This window comes from Lathyrus oleraceus, chromosome 7 (genome assembly GCF_024323335.1).
Source record: "Lathyrus oleraceus cultivar Zhongwan6 chromosome 7, CAAS_Psat_ZW6_1.0, whole genome shotgun sequence".
In the NCBI taxonomy this organism is placed as follows: domain Eukaryota; kingdom Viridiplantae; phylum Streptophyta; class Magnoliopsida; order Fabales; family Fabaceae; genus Lathyrus; species Lathyrus oleraceus.
In genome coordinates this window covers 244,806,050-244,823,309 of record NC_066585.1, presented here as the reverse complement: position 1 = coordinate 244,823,309, position 17,260 = coordinate 244,806,050, and positions in this window count along the sequence as shown.

The following is a 17,260-nucleotide window of genomic DNA, read 5'->3' as shown; positions in this document are numbered from 1 at the left end:
AAACCCTAATCCCAAGGAATTTGATCAGGAATAATAAACCATGGTGATGATGATGTACCATTTCAACCAAGATAATACTCAATCTCCTTGAGAAACCAAGAAACCCTAATTGAAGCACAAACCTCAGATGATTAGTGATCAATTTAATAAGACCCTCAGACTTGCATCCCTTAACCTCTCCATCTTCTGAGAAAGACTTAGGAGGATGACTTGCTCATTGTTTCCACATGATATGCAAAGATGTAATGCCTAATGTCCTAAAAATGAGATGCAACATGCTAAGCTAGTCCCAAGAGAGGAGGGAAAATTTTGAGGTGTTACAGCTGCCCCTATTCAATCCACTGTGAACCCGTCGATATGAATAGCCTCGGCTTTCAGATGATCAGGGTGAAGAGTGATTGAATACCAAGAACAGACGAACAATTTGCACTCTGATGGGAAATAATTAACAATGCCTGTCAGAATCGGCGAAGAAGCAATCTCGAAAGAAAATCCATCTGGTATGGAGAAAATCGGCCTGATACCGAAACAGAATGCTGACCTGTATACCAAAATAAATGGTAACACAGGAACCACCATGGCCTGAACGCCGCATATCCGCTGGGGATTATATTTTTTTTTACTTTTTCTTGAACCCCGACACTTTCCGATGATTTCCTCTTTTTTCATTTTTCTTGAACCCCGAACAAATATTTTCGCGCGTATGATCCCCGATCACCGCATTTGAACCCCGACAACTTCATAGTAGTCTGGTTTGCCAAACAATGAACCCCACTCTCCAATTGAACCCCAGTCGCCTGACGATAACTTGCGATCGCCATTGTGAACCCCGCTCTCCAATTGAACCCCAATCGCCTGACGATAACTTGCGATCGCCATTGTGAACCCCGCTCTCCAGAAAACACCCGGTGTCTCCCTTTCTCCATTTGAACCCCGTTCTCCAGAAAATGCCTAGCACTTCCCTTTCTCTACTTGGACCCCGTTCTCCACTTTCTTGTGATAATTCCGCTGACAACGTCGGAAATAACACCAAAACACCACTCTGATGGCGACATACCAGAGGGTACACCTTCACAACATGAAGGTAACATGTGCAATTCTTCCTCAGAAGACACCCATAACGACCTCTGTTGACCTCAACCAAAGTCTAAGGTGACACATGAACAGAAGATAATCCTGAGGACCTCATCCCGGATATAATCTTCAACTCCAATCTCCATTTGAACCCCGTTCTCCAGAAAATGCCTCAACACTTCCCTTTCTCCAATTGGACCCCGTTCTCCAGAAAATGCCGCAACACTTCCCTTTCTCCAATTAAAATGCATTTTCGCGTTGATCGCGTAACGTTCTTTGATTTTATTTCCATCTCCGCCCGACGGAAAAGTTTCCTCTAATATCGCACCACTGGGGAACATTGTTTCTCCAACGTCATGATGCTAAACTCCTCAGAGTAACACCTTCACCATCCGGCGAAACTATCTCCCAAGCGGTAACCACGGCTCGAGTAACTGATGCTTGCAATGCTGATGCTGATTTTCCAACTAGCGAAACCACTTCTCAAACAGTAACCACGGTTTGAGTAGCATCTTCACCCACTGGCGAAACCAAATCTCAAGCGGTAACCACGGCTCGAGTAACTGATACTTGCAATGCTGATGCTGATTTTCCAACTAGCGAAACCACTTCTCAAACAGTAACCACGGTTTGAGTAGCATCTTCACCCACTGGCGAAACCAAATCTCAAGCGGTAACCACGGCTCGAGTAACTAATACTTGCAATGCTGATGCTGATTTTCCAACTAGCGAAACCACTTCTCAAACAGTAACCACGGTTTGAGTAGCATCTTCACCCACTGGCGAAACCAAATCTCAAACGGTAACCACGGCTTGAGTAGCATCTTCATCCACTGGCGAAACCAAATCTCAAACGGTAACCACGGCTTGAGACTAGCTTATGCTTGCAATGATGATGCATGATTATTTTTAGCGTAATGCTCCATAATCATGGAAATGCTACGCGATTTATTATGCAATATGCTATGATCTCCTAAATGATGAATGCATAAAAAGTATCCCCCTCAAGGGACTCTTCTAGGGAGCTCGAGGCACTCTGCTAAGGAACTCGCCAACACTCCAATCTCCCCCCTGCTGGGGAAAAGCACTGCTGCTGGGGAAAGGACAACTCTCACCAGAGAAAACCTCCTTTGCACCCGATCCCCTTGGGGACATCGTTGGGGAAAGAACCACCAACGCACTCTGCGGGGAAAATAGCAATCTTTGACTTGCGGGGAATATAACAATCCCGACTTTGCTTGGAGAAACCACTACCAATGGACACCTCCACTGGGAAATAGCAACCTTCAGGCCTGGCTGCTGAGGAAACCGATCTTCAACCTGCTGGGGATATAACTATCCCGACCCTGCTAGGGGAGACACAGACCTTGAATCTGCTGGGGAGGTAACAATCCCTACCCTGCTTTGGGAAACCAGGAAAGTCTGGTACTGAACACCCGTCGACTCGTCGAACCACTGGTATTCTATCTAAACCCAATGTCAGCTTTCCAATTTTGAGAACTCCCAGATACGTCTGGACTTTTCTGATTCATCACCTTGTATTCTCGACTGCTCCGTACTCCCCGAAGAGCGAACTCCTTAGATTGGTACAAACCTTCTAATCTTCAGACTTTGAAGAGTCTTCTTGATTAATATCCAGGATCGTCGTACGTCCTCGCCGTCTTTTCACCATTCCTCCACTCATTTGTCCCTGATTGGACTCCACGGGGATCCTTTGTCAAAAGCTTCCACATCACAACCTGCAAGTGAGCGAAAACATCTAACAGCACTTGCAAAAGAGATCGTTAGACAAAAACGGGCCCCAGGCGTGTCAAGATTTCAACACTTGGGTCACTCAACCTTCCGAATAAGATTTCAAGTGTTCAATCTTATAAACATGCATTGGAAGGGACCTGTATGTCTTAAAATGCAAAGATTCTTTATCAAAAATAACTGGATGTTTTTGCAATCAAAGCGGTAATGAAAAACAAAAACAAAATTATTTGACTGAATATGCATTTTATTGATTGAAAAAAGTGTGGCTCAAAACCGAGCAATACAAAGGAAGCAATTCCTGAAAAGAGGTAATTGCGCACAAAAGGAAAAATCTATCCTAATGGCAATGCGAAACCGCGATCTCATCGAGTTCCAACTCAGTTACACCCAATATGTCCTCAGACTCTCCGTGCTTTCTGCCTTCTGAACAAGACGCTTCTGATTGATCCCTGTCGGGGATTATCCATATGTCATATCCAACGCACAAACGATCATGCTGAACGCAGTTGTTCGTTTCAATCCCTCTTTTGCCTGGACCGCCCTTTCGGGTTTTCAGTCCACCGGGATACCCTTTTTTGCCCAAGCCGCCCTTGTGTGGTTTTCGACTTGCCGGGTGTACAATTTTTTTCTTTTTATCCCTAATTTTTGCCCGAACCCTTTTCATCACTTTTTTGGTTCGTCGGGATGCCCATTTTTGCCTGGACTATTTTATTCTTTTCGTCCAGCGGGTCTCTTTATACGAAGTATTTTTTAACTGCGTCCGCATTCACAGGGGATGGAAAATCCTCGCCATCCATGGTCGTTAACAACAAGGCTCCGCCAGAGAAAACCTTCTTGACCACGAATGGACCTTCATAATTAGGTGTCCATTTGCCCCTACGATCGTTTTGAGTAGGAAGGATCCTTTTCAGCACCAGATCTCCCACATGATACACACGAGGTCGTACCTTCCGGTCAAAAGCACGCTTCATCCGCTGCTGGTATAACTGCCCATGACAGATGGCCGCCAGCCTCTTTTCCTCGATCAGGCTTAATTCCTCATACCGGGTCCTTACCCATTCTGCCTCTTGCAATTTCACGTCCATCAGGACTCTCAAAGAGGGAAATTGAACCTCAACCGGTAGCACAGCTTCCATCCCATACACGAGTGAGAAAGGCGTTGCCCCAGTAGATGTACGCACCGAAGTTCGATACCCATGAAATGCAAACGACAACGTTTCGTGCCAATCTTTATAGGTCACGACCATCTTCTGCACAATCTTCTTTATATTCTTATTAGCTGCCTCCACCGCCCCATTCATCTTCGGACGATAAGGAGAAGAATTGTGATGCTCGATCTTGAATTCCCGACACAGCTCTGCCATCATCTTGTTGTTCAAATTAGAACCATTATCAGTAATGATTCTTTCGGGAACCCCATATCGGCAAATTATGTCTCTTTTCAAAAATCTGGCGACGACCTGCTTCGTCACATTTGCGTAAGAGGCTGCTTCCACCCACTTGGTGAAGTAATCAATAGCCACTAATATGAACGGGTGCTCATTCGAAGCCGTAGGCTCAATCTTCCCAATCATATCGATGCCCCACATATCAAACGACCACGGAGACGACATCAAACTCAGCGGATTCGGAGGCACGTGCACCTTGTCAGCATAAATCTAGCATTTATGACACTTCCGCACGAAATTGAAACATTGGGCCTCCATTGTCATCAAACAATAACCTGCCCTCAGCAGCTTCTTCACCATTGCATTCCCACTGGCATGGGTACCGAACGACCCCTCGTGAACCTCTTTCATCAAATGGCTTGCTTCTTTATCATCAACATATCTGAGCAAGACCCAATCAAAATTCCGCTTGTACAGAACCCCATCCTTATTCAAATAGAACACCATGGCCAACCTCCGCAGAGTCTTTCGGTCCTTCTTGGATGCTCCCTCAGGATATTCTTGGGTCTCCAGGTAGCATTTGATATCGTAATACCACGGCTTCTCATCATCAGGCGCTATATCAACAGCAAACACATAAGCCGGTCTATCCAGACGTCCTACCTCAACACTGGGGAACTGATTCCACCACTGCACCTTAATCAAGGCGACCAGAGTAGCCAAAGCATCTGCCAACGGATTCTCTTCTCTAGGCACATGATGCATTACCACCTTGGTGAAAAACGTCAACAATCTTCTCGTATAATCCCGGTATGGAACTAAATGAGATTGATGCGTATACCATTTTCCGTTAACCTGGTTCACGACCAAAGCCGAATCTCCGTATATAACAAGGTTTTTGATCCTCAAATCAATCCCCAGGATACATGCTTCGTATTCAGCCACGTTATTGGTGCACTCAAATGTTAGCCGGGCAGCAAAAGGAATGTGGGATCCTTTCGGCGTAACCAAAACAGCACCAACTCTGCTACCATTCACGTTAACGGCCCCATCAAACATCAGAATCCATTCGGATTCAGGGTCAGGCCTCTCCTCCGGGATCGCTTCCTCACAATCTTTCGATTTGAGAAACATGATGTCCTCATCAGGGAATTCAAACTTCATCGGTTGATAATCCTCAATGGGTTGCTGGGCGAGGTAATCAGACAATACACTCCCCTTGATTGCTTTCTGAGAGGTATACTATATATCATATTCGGTCAAAATCATTTGCCATCTCGCAACCCGTCCGGTCAATGCTGGCTTCTCAAAAATATACTTGATTGGATCCATCTTGGAAATCAATAAAGTGGTATGAACCAGCATATATTGTCTCAGTTGGTGAGCAGCCCAGGCCAAAGCACAACAAGTTTTCTCGAGCAGTAAATATCTTGTTTCACAGTCGGTAAACTTTTTGCTAAGGTAGTATATGGCATGCTCTTTTCGACCAGACTCGTCATGCTGCCCCAATACACACCCCATGGACCCCTCGAGGACCGTCAAGTACAGGATTAACGGTCGTCCCTCCACAGGAGGCATCAGAATCGGAGGCTCCTGCAAATATTCTTTTATCTTTTCAAATGCCACTTGGCAATCATTATTCCACCTGATCGTTTGATCTTTTCTCAACAACTTGAATATTGGTTCACACGTGGCTGTTAGATGAGATATGAACCGTGAAATGTAGTTCAATCTACCTAAGAAACCACGAACCTCTTTCTCCGTTCTTAGTTCAGGCATTTCTTGTATTGCTTTTACTTTAGCAGGATCAACCTCGATTCCTCTTTCACTTACAATGAACCCCAGCAATTTACCAGACCGCACTCCGAAAGTGCACTTGTTCAGATTCAACCTCAGTCTGAATTGTCTCAGCCGGTCAAACAACTTGGCCAGATCTACCAAATGCCCCTCCTTTGTCTGGGACTTTGCTATCATGTCATCAACATAGCATTCAATTTCATGATGAATCATATCATGAAACAAAGTCACCATGACCCTCTGATAAGTAGCACCGACATTCTTGAGACCAAATGGCATCACTTTATAACAAAAAGTGCCCCACGGTGTGATGAACGTTGTTTTCTCCATATCATCTGGCGACATCTTGATCTGATTATAGCCAGAAAAACCATCCATGAAGGAAAACACCGAGAATTGAGCTGTATTGTCTACCAACACATCAATGTGAGGTAATGGGAAATCATCCTTCGGGCTAGCTCTGTTCAGATCCCGGTAGTCCACACACATTCTCACCTTCCCATCTTTCTTCGGCACCGGCACAATATTTGCGACCCAAGGCGGATAACTAGTGACAGCAAGGAAACCAGCATCCCACTACTTCTGAACCTCCTCCTTAATTTTCATTGCCATCTCAGGTCGAGTTCTGTGCAACTTCTGCTTCACCGGAGGACAGTCTGCTCTCAATGGTAACTTGTGCACAACAATATCGGTATCCAACCCTGGCATATCTTGATAAGACCAGGCGAAGATATCAACATACTCTTTCAACAATGCTACCATTCTACTCTTGACACTCGCCTCTAAAGCAGCCCCATCTTTCACTTCCTTTCTGACCTCGTCGGTACCCAGATTCACTACCTCTACCTGCTCCTCGTGCGGCTGAATCACCTTCTCCTCTTGTTTCAACAACCTGGCTAATTCCTCCGGCAATTCACAATCTTCTTCGCCTTCTTCTTCGGCATGATAGATCGGATTGTCGAAGTCATATGAAGGTGTAACAGGATTGTTATCAATGAGATCCGGAGAAATATCGCATCTGCATGAATGTTGATTCATGCATTGCTTTAGAACCGGAGCGAGGCAAATTGAAAAGAAAAAAGAAAACATTGCCATTTTTATTTTTGTTTTTATTAAACTGCAAAAATAAATGAAAAACAGGGAACACCGCTTTTTATTGAAAAAAACATCCATTTATTACTGATGCAAATTTTGCAAAATGAAACATGAGGTGGCCCTTACAATGAACCATTACGTTTCGGGCAAAACGTATGGCTTCCATGCAAATAAAATTGAAAACATAAAATATTACTCTTCAAGCAGAGTGACAGTGATGATCTTTTCAGCCTTCCAGTTCTGGACTTCCATCCCTGGTGCGCACGGCTTTATCCATTGATCCATCTCGCAATCACTGTCAACTTCTTCACCCACCATGCAGATGTGATCTGGATCCAGCATTCCAGCACTAGTGAATGTGAATGACGGACGACGTCCTCTACCTTGTCCAGACGAGCCTCGGCCCGGCTGATAGCCAACCCCGAACCTATCAGCTTTTACCACAATGTCTACTATTCTTCCCCAGCCTTGGGCCTCTTTGTTCTTCACCACTTCCATGGCTTGCCCATCATAACTATCTATTTCGACCCGGTTGATTTGTCAACACTGGCAGATGCGGCTCCGGTTACTATCACAGTACCTGGACCAATTCCTTATGACAAAGATGACGCCGTGCCATGGAATTATGGTGGAGAAGTATATTATAATGGGGAGAAGTTGGAGGATCAAACTGCAAGTGAAGCCACCGTTTCAAAGGTGGATAATGCCGGACCTAGTGGTTTCACTCGCAGTGGAAGGTTGTTTGCACCGGACACTTTGAGGGGTGGGGAAGGAGAAAAAGAAAAGAAAGAAAAGGCCGAGGCTTTAGCCAGGGCAAGAGGAAAACAAGTGGTAAACGAAGGTACTCCTGTGGTGACACTGGCGCCTGGTGGGTCGGAGAAAGAACTTGAGGATGAAGCTGAAGAATTTCTGAGAATCATCAAAAAGTCAGAGTACAAGCTTGTTGACTATTTGCAGCAGGCCCCATCCAAGATCTCAATCTTGTCATTATTGCTGAGCTCTGAGGGGCATAGAGAGGCTTTATTGAAAATTCTGAAGAGGGCCTATGTTCCTCAAGAGATCACAATTAATCAGTTAGAGACGGTGGTGTCAAACGTCAATGCCAGTCATGGGCTGGGTTTCACTGACCTTGATTTAACTGTGGATGGGAGGAATCATAACCGGGCTTTACACATTGCTATGGAATGTAAAGGAGCCGTGCTTTCGCACGTGTTGGTTGATACCGGCTCATCGTTAAATGTGTTGCCAAAGAAAGCCCTGGCGAAGCTGGACTGTGAAGGGTTGATCTTGATGCCCACTGATCTGATAGTGAGAGCTTTTGATGGTTCTAAGCGGGCGGTGTTTGGAGAGGTGGAGCTCCCGGTGAAGATTGGGCCCGAGGTGTTCAAGTCGGTATTCTATGTCATGGATATTCAGCCGGCATACAGTTGCCTGTTGGGTCGTCCGTGGATCCATGCTGCTGGGGCAGTGACTTCGACTTTGCACCAGAAGCTAAAGTATATCTGGGACAGGCAGGTCGTCACAGTCTGTGGAGAGGAGGATATCTTCGTCAGCCACCTATCATCATTCAAATATGTTGAAATGGACGGTGAGATATGGGAAACTCCGAGTCAAGCATTCGAAACTGTCAAGGTGGAGAATGCCACTTTTGTCAAAGAAGAGGAGAAACCGTCCATTTCTTCGTACAAGCAGGCCGCCGAGGTGGTGAAGAGTGGGGAAGCTCCAGGTTGGGGGAAGATGATGGACATCGCCACCAAGAAAGACCGATTCGGAGTGGGTTATCAACCGGGCCGAGGCTCGTCTGGACAAGGTAGAGGACATCGTCCATGTTGGTGTAAGCCCTAGAGGCCAATACTTTTTGGTACTTGTATCGAATTATTTATTAATAAAAGGCATTTTCTTTATTATGGTTGATTAATGAAGTCCCTAGAATAGATAGTCCGTTTAATATATTAAGTGTGACTTAATCATGAGAACACATTAAACATAAGGACACTATTCTTAAAGTATCCGTAGTCGAGCTTTAGTGTGAAGTGGGATAACATTAAAGCATTAAGACTATTATGTTTGTAGACTGATGATCACATCTCATGGATCATGGATAAAGAGTTATCAAGTCTTAAACATAGGTATGAATATTAGGAGTAATATTTATACCGGATTGACCCGCTATGAGAATACTATATAGAACGTTATGCAAAGTGTCATAAGTTATTCTTATGGTGATAATAGTGTATTCCACTCTTCGACCTGAAACCACTATGGATCCTAGATGTAGAGTCGAGTGCTTTATTGCTGATCCAACGTTGTCCGTAACTGGATAACCATAAAGACAGTTGATGGGTACTCCATGAAGCATGCTGAGGGACATGAGTGACCTAGATGGAATTTGCCCATCCTGCATAACAGGATAAATGTCTATGGGCCCAATATTGAACTGGACAAGGATGACACGGTCTATGCCTTGTGTTCAATATAGACATAAGGGCAAAAGGGTAATTATACACATAAGTATTATCACAGAAGGAATTATCAGATCACATGACATTTTCGTGTCTTGGGTAGCAGTGATGTGTTGCTAGATACCGCTCACTGTTTATTATGTTAAATACATGATTTAATATAATTGCCAACGCCGCGAAAACCTACAGGGTCACACACAAAGGACGGATTGATGAGAGATAAAGTAACTAAGGAATACCGTAAGGTACGGTGCCCTTAAGTGAATTATAGAACATCGTAAGGTACGGTGTACTTGAGTAGAATACGAAATATGGTAAGGTACCACGGGCTTAAGTGATTTTGGGCATATTATAAGATATGGGCCAAAATACACTTAAGTGGGTCTTTTAGCTTGAAGCCCACACAAGTGGTTCTATAAATAGAACCCTTGTGCAGAAGCATTGGTTGCGGTTGCATTATTTTCGTTTTCTCTCTCTCTCTCTCTCTCTCTCTCTCTCTCTCTCTCTCTCTCTCTCAAAGCCTTCATTCGTACCAGCTAGCACTGAGATTGAAGGAATCCGTTCGTGTGGACTGAGTAGAGACGTTGTCATCGTTCAACGTTCGTGATCGCTTCGTGGATCTGCATCAAAGGGTTTTGATCGTCACAAGAGATCTGCATCAAAGGTTTCGATCATCACAAGAGGTAAATATTCTATCACTGATCATGACCATTCGTAAGGATCTCTAAAGGAGAAAATTTTAATTTCCGCTGCGTTTTGGACCGCAATTCTCCTTCAGTGGTATCAAAGCCTGGTTACGAAACCATGAATCGGATAGCTGTTTAATTTATGTATTAATATGATTAAAAGACAGAATGAATCAATTAATTAAATGGGTAATTAAATTTGGCATTATGAGTGTACGAGTTGGATGATTGATGTTGACTATGCTTCGGAATCCGACATTAGTATGGTGAAGCAGCGATACATCGATCGTCCATAGGTTACGCAATTGAGACCGATCAACTTATATATGATATAAGTAATCCTAATGCAAAGTACGGTATATGTGATATACTGTTTCTGTTTCATTCATTCGAACACTAAATGGTTGTTTTCCTTTGAGTGATCAATGGTCATTTGCTTCGGAATCCGACATTAGTAAGGTGCGATGGGATAATTGTAATATCCAACTGCTAAAACAATGGGTCAAACTTAACTAAACAAATTATGATAATATTATATATGTTTGCTTTCCAAGTTTTAGCACTCATCAAGACTAGTATCGGATAATGTAGGTTTCGCCAAAGCGAGGTGCATGTTCTATATTAGTAAGGTGCGATGGGATAATTGTAATATCCAAATGCTAAGATAATGGGTCAAACTTAATTATAATTATATCATATATGTTTAGAAGCAAGAGTTGGGAATGATCCATATGATGGATTGGAATAAGGAGTTATTCACCCAACTGAAATTTTCGAGAGTTGTATGAGATACAATTGGAAGGAGTTCCTACCTAAATAACCTAGTTTTGTGTAATCCGCCTACGCGGACTTAGAATGAAGTGAAATATGGATCTCGACCCACTAGAAAATCTTCCAACGGGATTTTCCGAATCAAATGATGAGGGTCATTTGTTTTGAGTAAAATAGTGGGAGCATATTTAATTAAAGGCCTAATTAAATATGTCAATGATACTTATATTTTCATTAATCCTTGTGTAGATTACCATGACAGCAAACACCTCTAACAACATTTTGCGATCAATCCTTGATAAGGAAAAATTGTTTGGGACAAATTTTCTGGATTGGCACCGAAACCTGAGGATTGTCCTCAAACATGATAAAAAGCTGTATGTCTTGGAGAAACCTGTTCCTGAAGAGGAACCTCCTAGTTCTGCACCTAAGGCAGAAAGAGATGCTTATAAGAAGCATGTCGATGATGCCAATGAAACTGCTTGTCTCATGCTAGCTACCATGAACTCAGAATTGCAAAAGCAACATGAGAACATGTCAGCGTTCGATATGATCGAACACTTGAAGTTGCTCTATCAAGAGCAAGCAAGGCATGAAAGGTTTGAAGTTTCAAAAGCCCTTTTCCAAAGCAAGTTAGCTGAGGGAGCCCCTGTAGGTCCCCATGTACTCAAAATGATTGGGTATGTGGAAAACCTTGAGAGATTGGGTTTTCCCCTCGAAAAGGAACTTGCGACTGATTTGATCTTGCAATCGTTGCCAGATAGTTTCAGTCAATTTGTCCTAAATTTCAATATGAATGATATGGACAAATCTCTTCCTGAACTGCTAGCCATGTTAAGAACTGCTGAGCAGAATCTGAAAATAAAAGGGAAGTCCATTATGATGATCGGAAATGGAAAGAGACAGAACAAAAGGCCCACTAAGCAGGGTGATAAAGGGAAGGGCAAGGAAGTTGCCAAACCCAAACCCACCGTCGCTGCTTTGAAGCCTAATGGAGGCATAGCAAAAGAAGGCACCTGCTTCCATTGCGGTAAGACCGGACACTGGAAGAGAAATTGCCCAAAATACCTGGAAGATAAGAAGAATGGAGTAGAGACTTCAACTTCAGGTATTTTTGTTATTAATTTATCTACTTCTGCATCATGGGTATTAGATACTGGATGCGGTTCTCATATTTGTACAAATGTGCAGGGGCTGAGAAGGAGTAGAGATTTGGCAAAAGGTGAAGTCGATCTACGAGTTGGCTATGGAGCAAAGGTTGCTGCTTTAGCCGTAGGAACTTATGTATTGACTTTACCTAGTGGTTTAATAATTCAGTTAGAGAACTGTTATTATGTACCTGCAATTAGCAGGAATATTATTTCCGTTTCTTGTTTGGACAAGTTTGGTTTTTTCATTTATAATAAAGAACAATTGTTGCTCAATTTATTTGAATGATATATATTCTATGCTTCTGCACAAATGAACAATGGACTATATGTCCTTGATCTCATAATGCCAACTTATAACATTAATACTAAAAGGATGAAACCTAATGAGTTAAATTCATGATGAGTCACGCCGATCTTCCAAACTCCATTTGCGGACATGCACTATTGACAACAGCTTACACACTTAACCGTATTCCACCCAAAAAGGTTGATAAGACACCATATGAGATATGGAGTGGTAAGAAACCACATATGTCTTACATAAAGATTTGGGGTTGCGAAGTTTATGTGAAACGACAAGTTTTAACTAAGCTTGAGCCCAAATCTGAAAAATGCTTATTTGTGGGGTATCCTAAAGAAACAAGAGGGTATTACTTCTACAATCCTTCTGAGGGCAAAGTGTTTGTCGCTCGAACTGGAGTTTTCCTAGAAGAGGATTTTAATTCCAAAGGAACCAGTGGGAGGAAAGTAGAGCTTGAAGAAATTCAAGAATCACAAAGCATTGATACACCTATGGAGGAATTAGAGCAGGAAACACAAGTAGTTGTGTAAGAGCAACTTGCTCAAGTAGAACAAGACCAGCGCAGGTCAGGCAGGATACATCACCTACCTGAGAGATATGGATATCTCATATAGGGATCAAGGTGATGTATTACTCATGGATCAAGATGAGCCTGTGACCTACTCATGGAATCTTCGTTTTGATGAAACAGCAAAACAATATGGATTCATCAAGAACGAAGATGAGCCTTGTGTCTACAAGAAGGTTAGTGGGAGCATGATCTTATTCCTGGTATTATATGTAGATGACATATTACTTATTGGAAATGATATCCCTACCCTGCAACAAGTAAAGTCTTGGGTGGGGAAATGCTTTTCTATGAAGGACCGAGGTGAAGCAGCCTATATATTAGGAATCAGAATCTATAGAGATAGATCACAAAACTGCTTGACCTAAGTCAAACTACATACATGGACAAAGTGCTGAGACACTTTAATATGCATGATTCCAATGGTTATGTGTTTTGCTTAAATGGTGGCGCTGTGAGCTTGAAAAGTTCAAAGCAAGATACAGTTGCTGATTCTACAACCGAGGCCGAGTATATTGCTGCCTCAAATGCAGAAAAGGGAGTTGTTTGGATCAAAAAGTTCATTAGTGAACTTGGCATAGTCCCTAGCATTGTGGATCCCATTGGTCTCTATTATGATAACAATGGTGCTATCGCATAAGCTAAGGAGCCTAGATCTCACCAACGATCCAAACACATACTTAGACGTTGTATGAAAATATGTAAAGTACCTACACTTGACAATATTGCTAACCCACTGACAAAGCCTATTGCGCAGCAGAAGCATGATGGCCATACTAGATCAATGGGCATACGGGGTATGCCTGATTGGCTCTAGTGCTAGTGGGAGATTGTTGGTGTAAGCCCTAGAGGCCAATACTTTTTGGTACTTGTATCGAATTATTTATTAATAAAAGGCATTTTCTTTATTATGGTTGATTAATAAAGTCCCTAGAATAGATAGTCCGTTTAATGTATTAAGTGTGACTTAATCATGAGAACACATTAAACATAAGGACACTATTCTTAAAGTATCCGTAGTCGAGCTTTAGTGTGAAGTGGGATAACATTAAAGCATTAAGACTATTATGTTTGTAGACTGATGATCACATCTCATGGATCATGGATAAAGAGTTATCAAGTCTTAAACATAGGTATGAATATTAGGAGTAATATTTATACCGGATTGACCCGCTATGAGAATACTATATAGAACGTTATGCAAAGTGTCATAAGTTATTCTTATGGTGATAATAGTGTATTCCACTCTTCGACCTGAAACCACTATGGACCCTAGATGTAGAGTCGAGTGCTTTATTGCTGATCCAACGTTGTCCGTAACTGGATAACCATAAAGACAGTTGATGGGTACTCCATGAAGCATGCTGAGGGACATGAGTGACCTAGATGGAATTTGCCCATCCTGCATAATAGGATAAATGTCTATGGGCCCAATATTGAACTGGACAAGGATGACACGGTCTATGCCTTGTGTTCAATATAGACATAAGGGAAAAAGGGTAATTATACACATAAGTATTATCACAGAAGGAATTGTCAGATCACATGACATTTTCGTGTCTTGGGTAGCAGTGATGTGTTGCTAGATACCGCTCACTATTTATTATGTTAAATACATGATTTAATATAATTGCCAACGCCGCGAAAACCTACAGGGTCACACACAAAGGACAAATTGATGAGAGATAGAGTAACTAAGGAATACCGTAAGGTACGGTGCCCTTAAGTGAATTATAGAACATCGTAAGGTACGGTGTACTTGAGTAGAATACGAAATATGGTAAGGTACCATGGGCTTAAGTGATTTTGGGCATATTATAAGATATGGGCCAAAATACACTTAAGTGGGCCTTTTAGCTTGAAGCCCACACAAGTGGTTCTATAAATAGAACCCTTGTGCAGAAGCATTGGTTGCGGTTGCATTATTTTCGTTTTCTCTCTCTCTCTCTCTCTCACTCAAAGCCATCATTCGTACCAGCTAGCACTGAGATTGAAGGAATCCGTTCGTGTGGACTGAGTAGAGACGTTGTCATCGTTCAACGTTCGTGATCGCTCCGTGGATCTGCATCAAAGGGTTTTGATCGTCATAAGAGATCTGCATCAAAGGTTTCGATCATCACAAAAGGTAAATATTCTATCACTGATCATGACCATTGTAAGGATCTCTATAGGAGAAAATTTTAATTTCCGCTGCGTTTTGGACCGCAATTCTCCTTCAGTCCGTCATTCACATTCACCAGTGCTAGAATGCTGGATCCAGATCACATATGCATGGTGGGTGAAGAAGTTGACAGTGATTGCGAGATGGATCAATGGATAAAGCCGTGCGCACCAGGGATGGAAGTCCAGAACTGGAAGGCTGAAAAGATCATCAGTGTCACTCTGCTTGAAGAGTAATATTTTCTGTTTTCAATTTTATTTGCATGGAAGCCTTACGTGTTGCCCGACACGTAATGGTTCATTGTAAGGGCCACCTCATGTTTCATTTTGCAACATTTTGCATCATTAATAAATGGATGTTTTTCACATTAAAAGCGGTGTTCCCTGTTTTTCATTTATTTTTGCAGTTTAATAAAAACAAAAAAAAAATGGCAATGTTTTCATTTTTCTTTTCAATTTGTCTCGCTCCGGTTCTAAAGCAATGCATGAATCAACATTCATGCAGATGCGATCTTCCTCCGGATCTCGTTGATAACAATCCTGTTACACCCTCATATGACTTCGACAATCCGATCTATCATGCCGAAGAAGAAGGCGAAGAAGATTGTGAGCTGCCGGAGGAATTAGCCAGGTTGTTGAAACAAGAGGAGAAGGTGATTCAGCCGCACGAGGAGCAGGTAGAGGTTGTGAATCTGGGTACCGACGAGGTCAAAAAGGAAGTGAAAGTTGGGGCTGCTTTGGAGGCGAGTGTTAAGAGCAGAATGGTAGCATTGTTGAAAGAGTATGTTGATATCTTCGCCTGGTCTTATCAAGATATGCCAGGGTTGGATATCGATATTGTTGTGCACAAGTTACCGTTGAGAGCGGATTGTCCTCCAGTGAAGCAGAAGTTGCGCAGAACTCCACCTGAGATGGCCATGAAAATAAAGGAGGAGGTTCAGAAGCAGTTTGATGCTGGTTTCCTCGCTGTTACTAATTATCCGCCTTGGGTCGCAAATATTGTACCGGTGCCGAAGAAAGATGGGAAGGTGAGAGTGTGTGTGGACTACCGGGATCTGAACAGAGCTAGCCCGAAGGATGATTTCCCATTACCTCACATTGATGCGTTGGTAGACAATACAGCTCAATTCTCGGTGTTTTCCTTCATGGATGGTTTTTCTGGCTATAATCAAATCAAGATGTCGCCAGATGATATGGAGAAAACAACGTTCATCACACCGTGGGGCACTTTTTGTTATAAAGTGATGCCATTTGGTCTCAAGAACGCCGGTGCTACTTATCAAAGGGCCATGGTGACTTTGTTTCATGATATGATTCATCATGAAATTGAATGCTATGTTGATGACATGATAGCAAAGTCCCAGACAGAGGAGGGGCATCTGGTAGATCTGGCCAAGTTGTTTGACCGGCTGAGACAATTCAGACTGAGGTTGAATCCGAATAAGTGCACTTTCGGAGTGCGGTCCGGTAAATTGCTGGGGTTCATTGTAAGTGAAAGAGGAATCGAGGTTGATCCTGCTAAAGTAAAAGCAATAAGAGAAATGCCTGAACCGAGGACGGAGAAGGAGGTTCGTGGTTTCTTAGGTAGATTGAACTACATTTCACGGTTCATATCTCATCTAACAGCCACGTGTGAACCCATATTCAAGTTGTTAAGAAAAGATCAAACGGTCAGGTGGAATAATGATTACCAAGTGGCATTTGAAAAGATAAAAGAATATTTGCATGAGCTTCCGATTCTGATGCCTCCTGTGGAGGGACGACCGTTAATCCTGTACTTGACGGTCCTCGAGGGGTCTATGGGGTGTGTATTGGGGCAGCATGACGAGTCTGGTCGAAAAGAGCATGCCATATACTACCTTAGCAAAAAGTTTACCGACTGTGAAACAAGATATTCACTGCTCGAGAAAACTTGTTGTGCTTTGGCCTGGGCTGCTCGCCGACTGAGACAGTATATGCTGGTTTATACCACTTTGTTGATTTCCAAGATGGATCCAATCAAGTACATTTTTGAGAAGCCAGCATTGATCGGACGGGTTGCGAGGTGGCAAA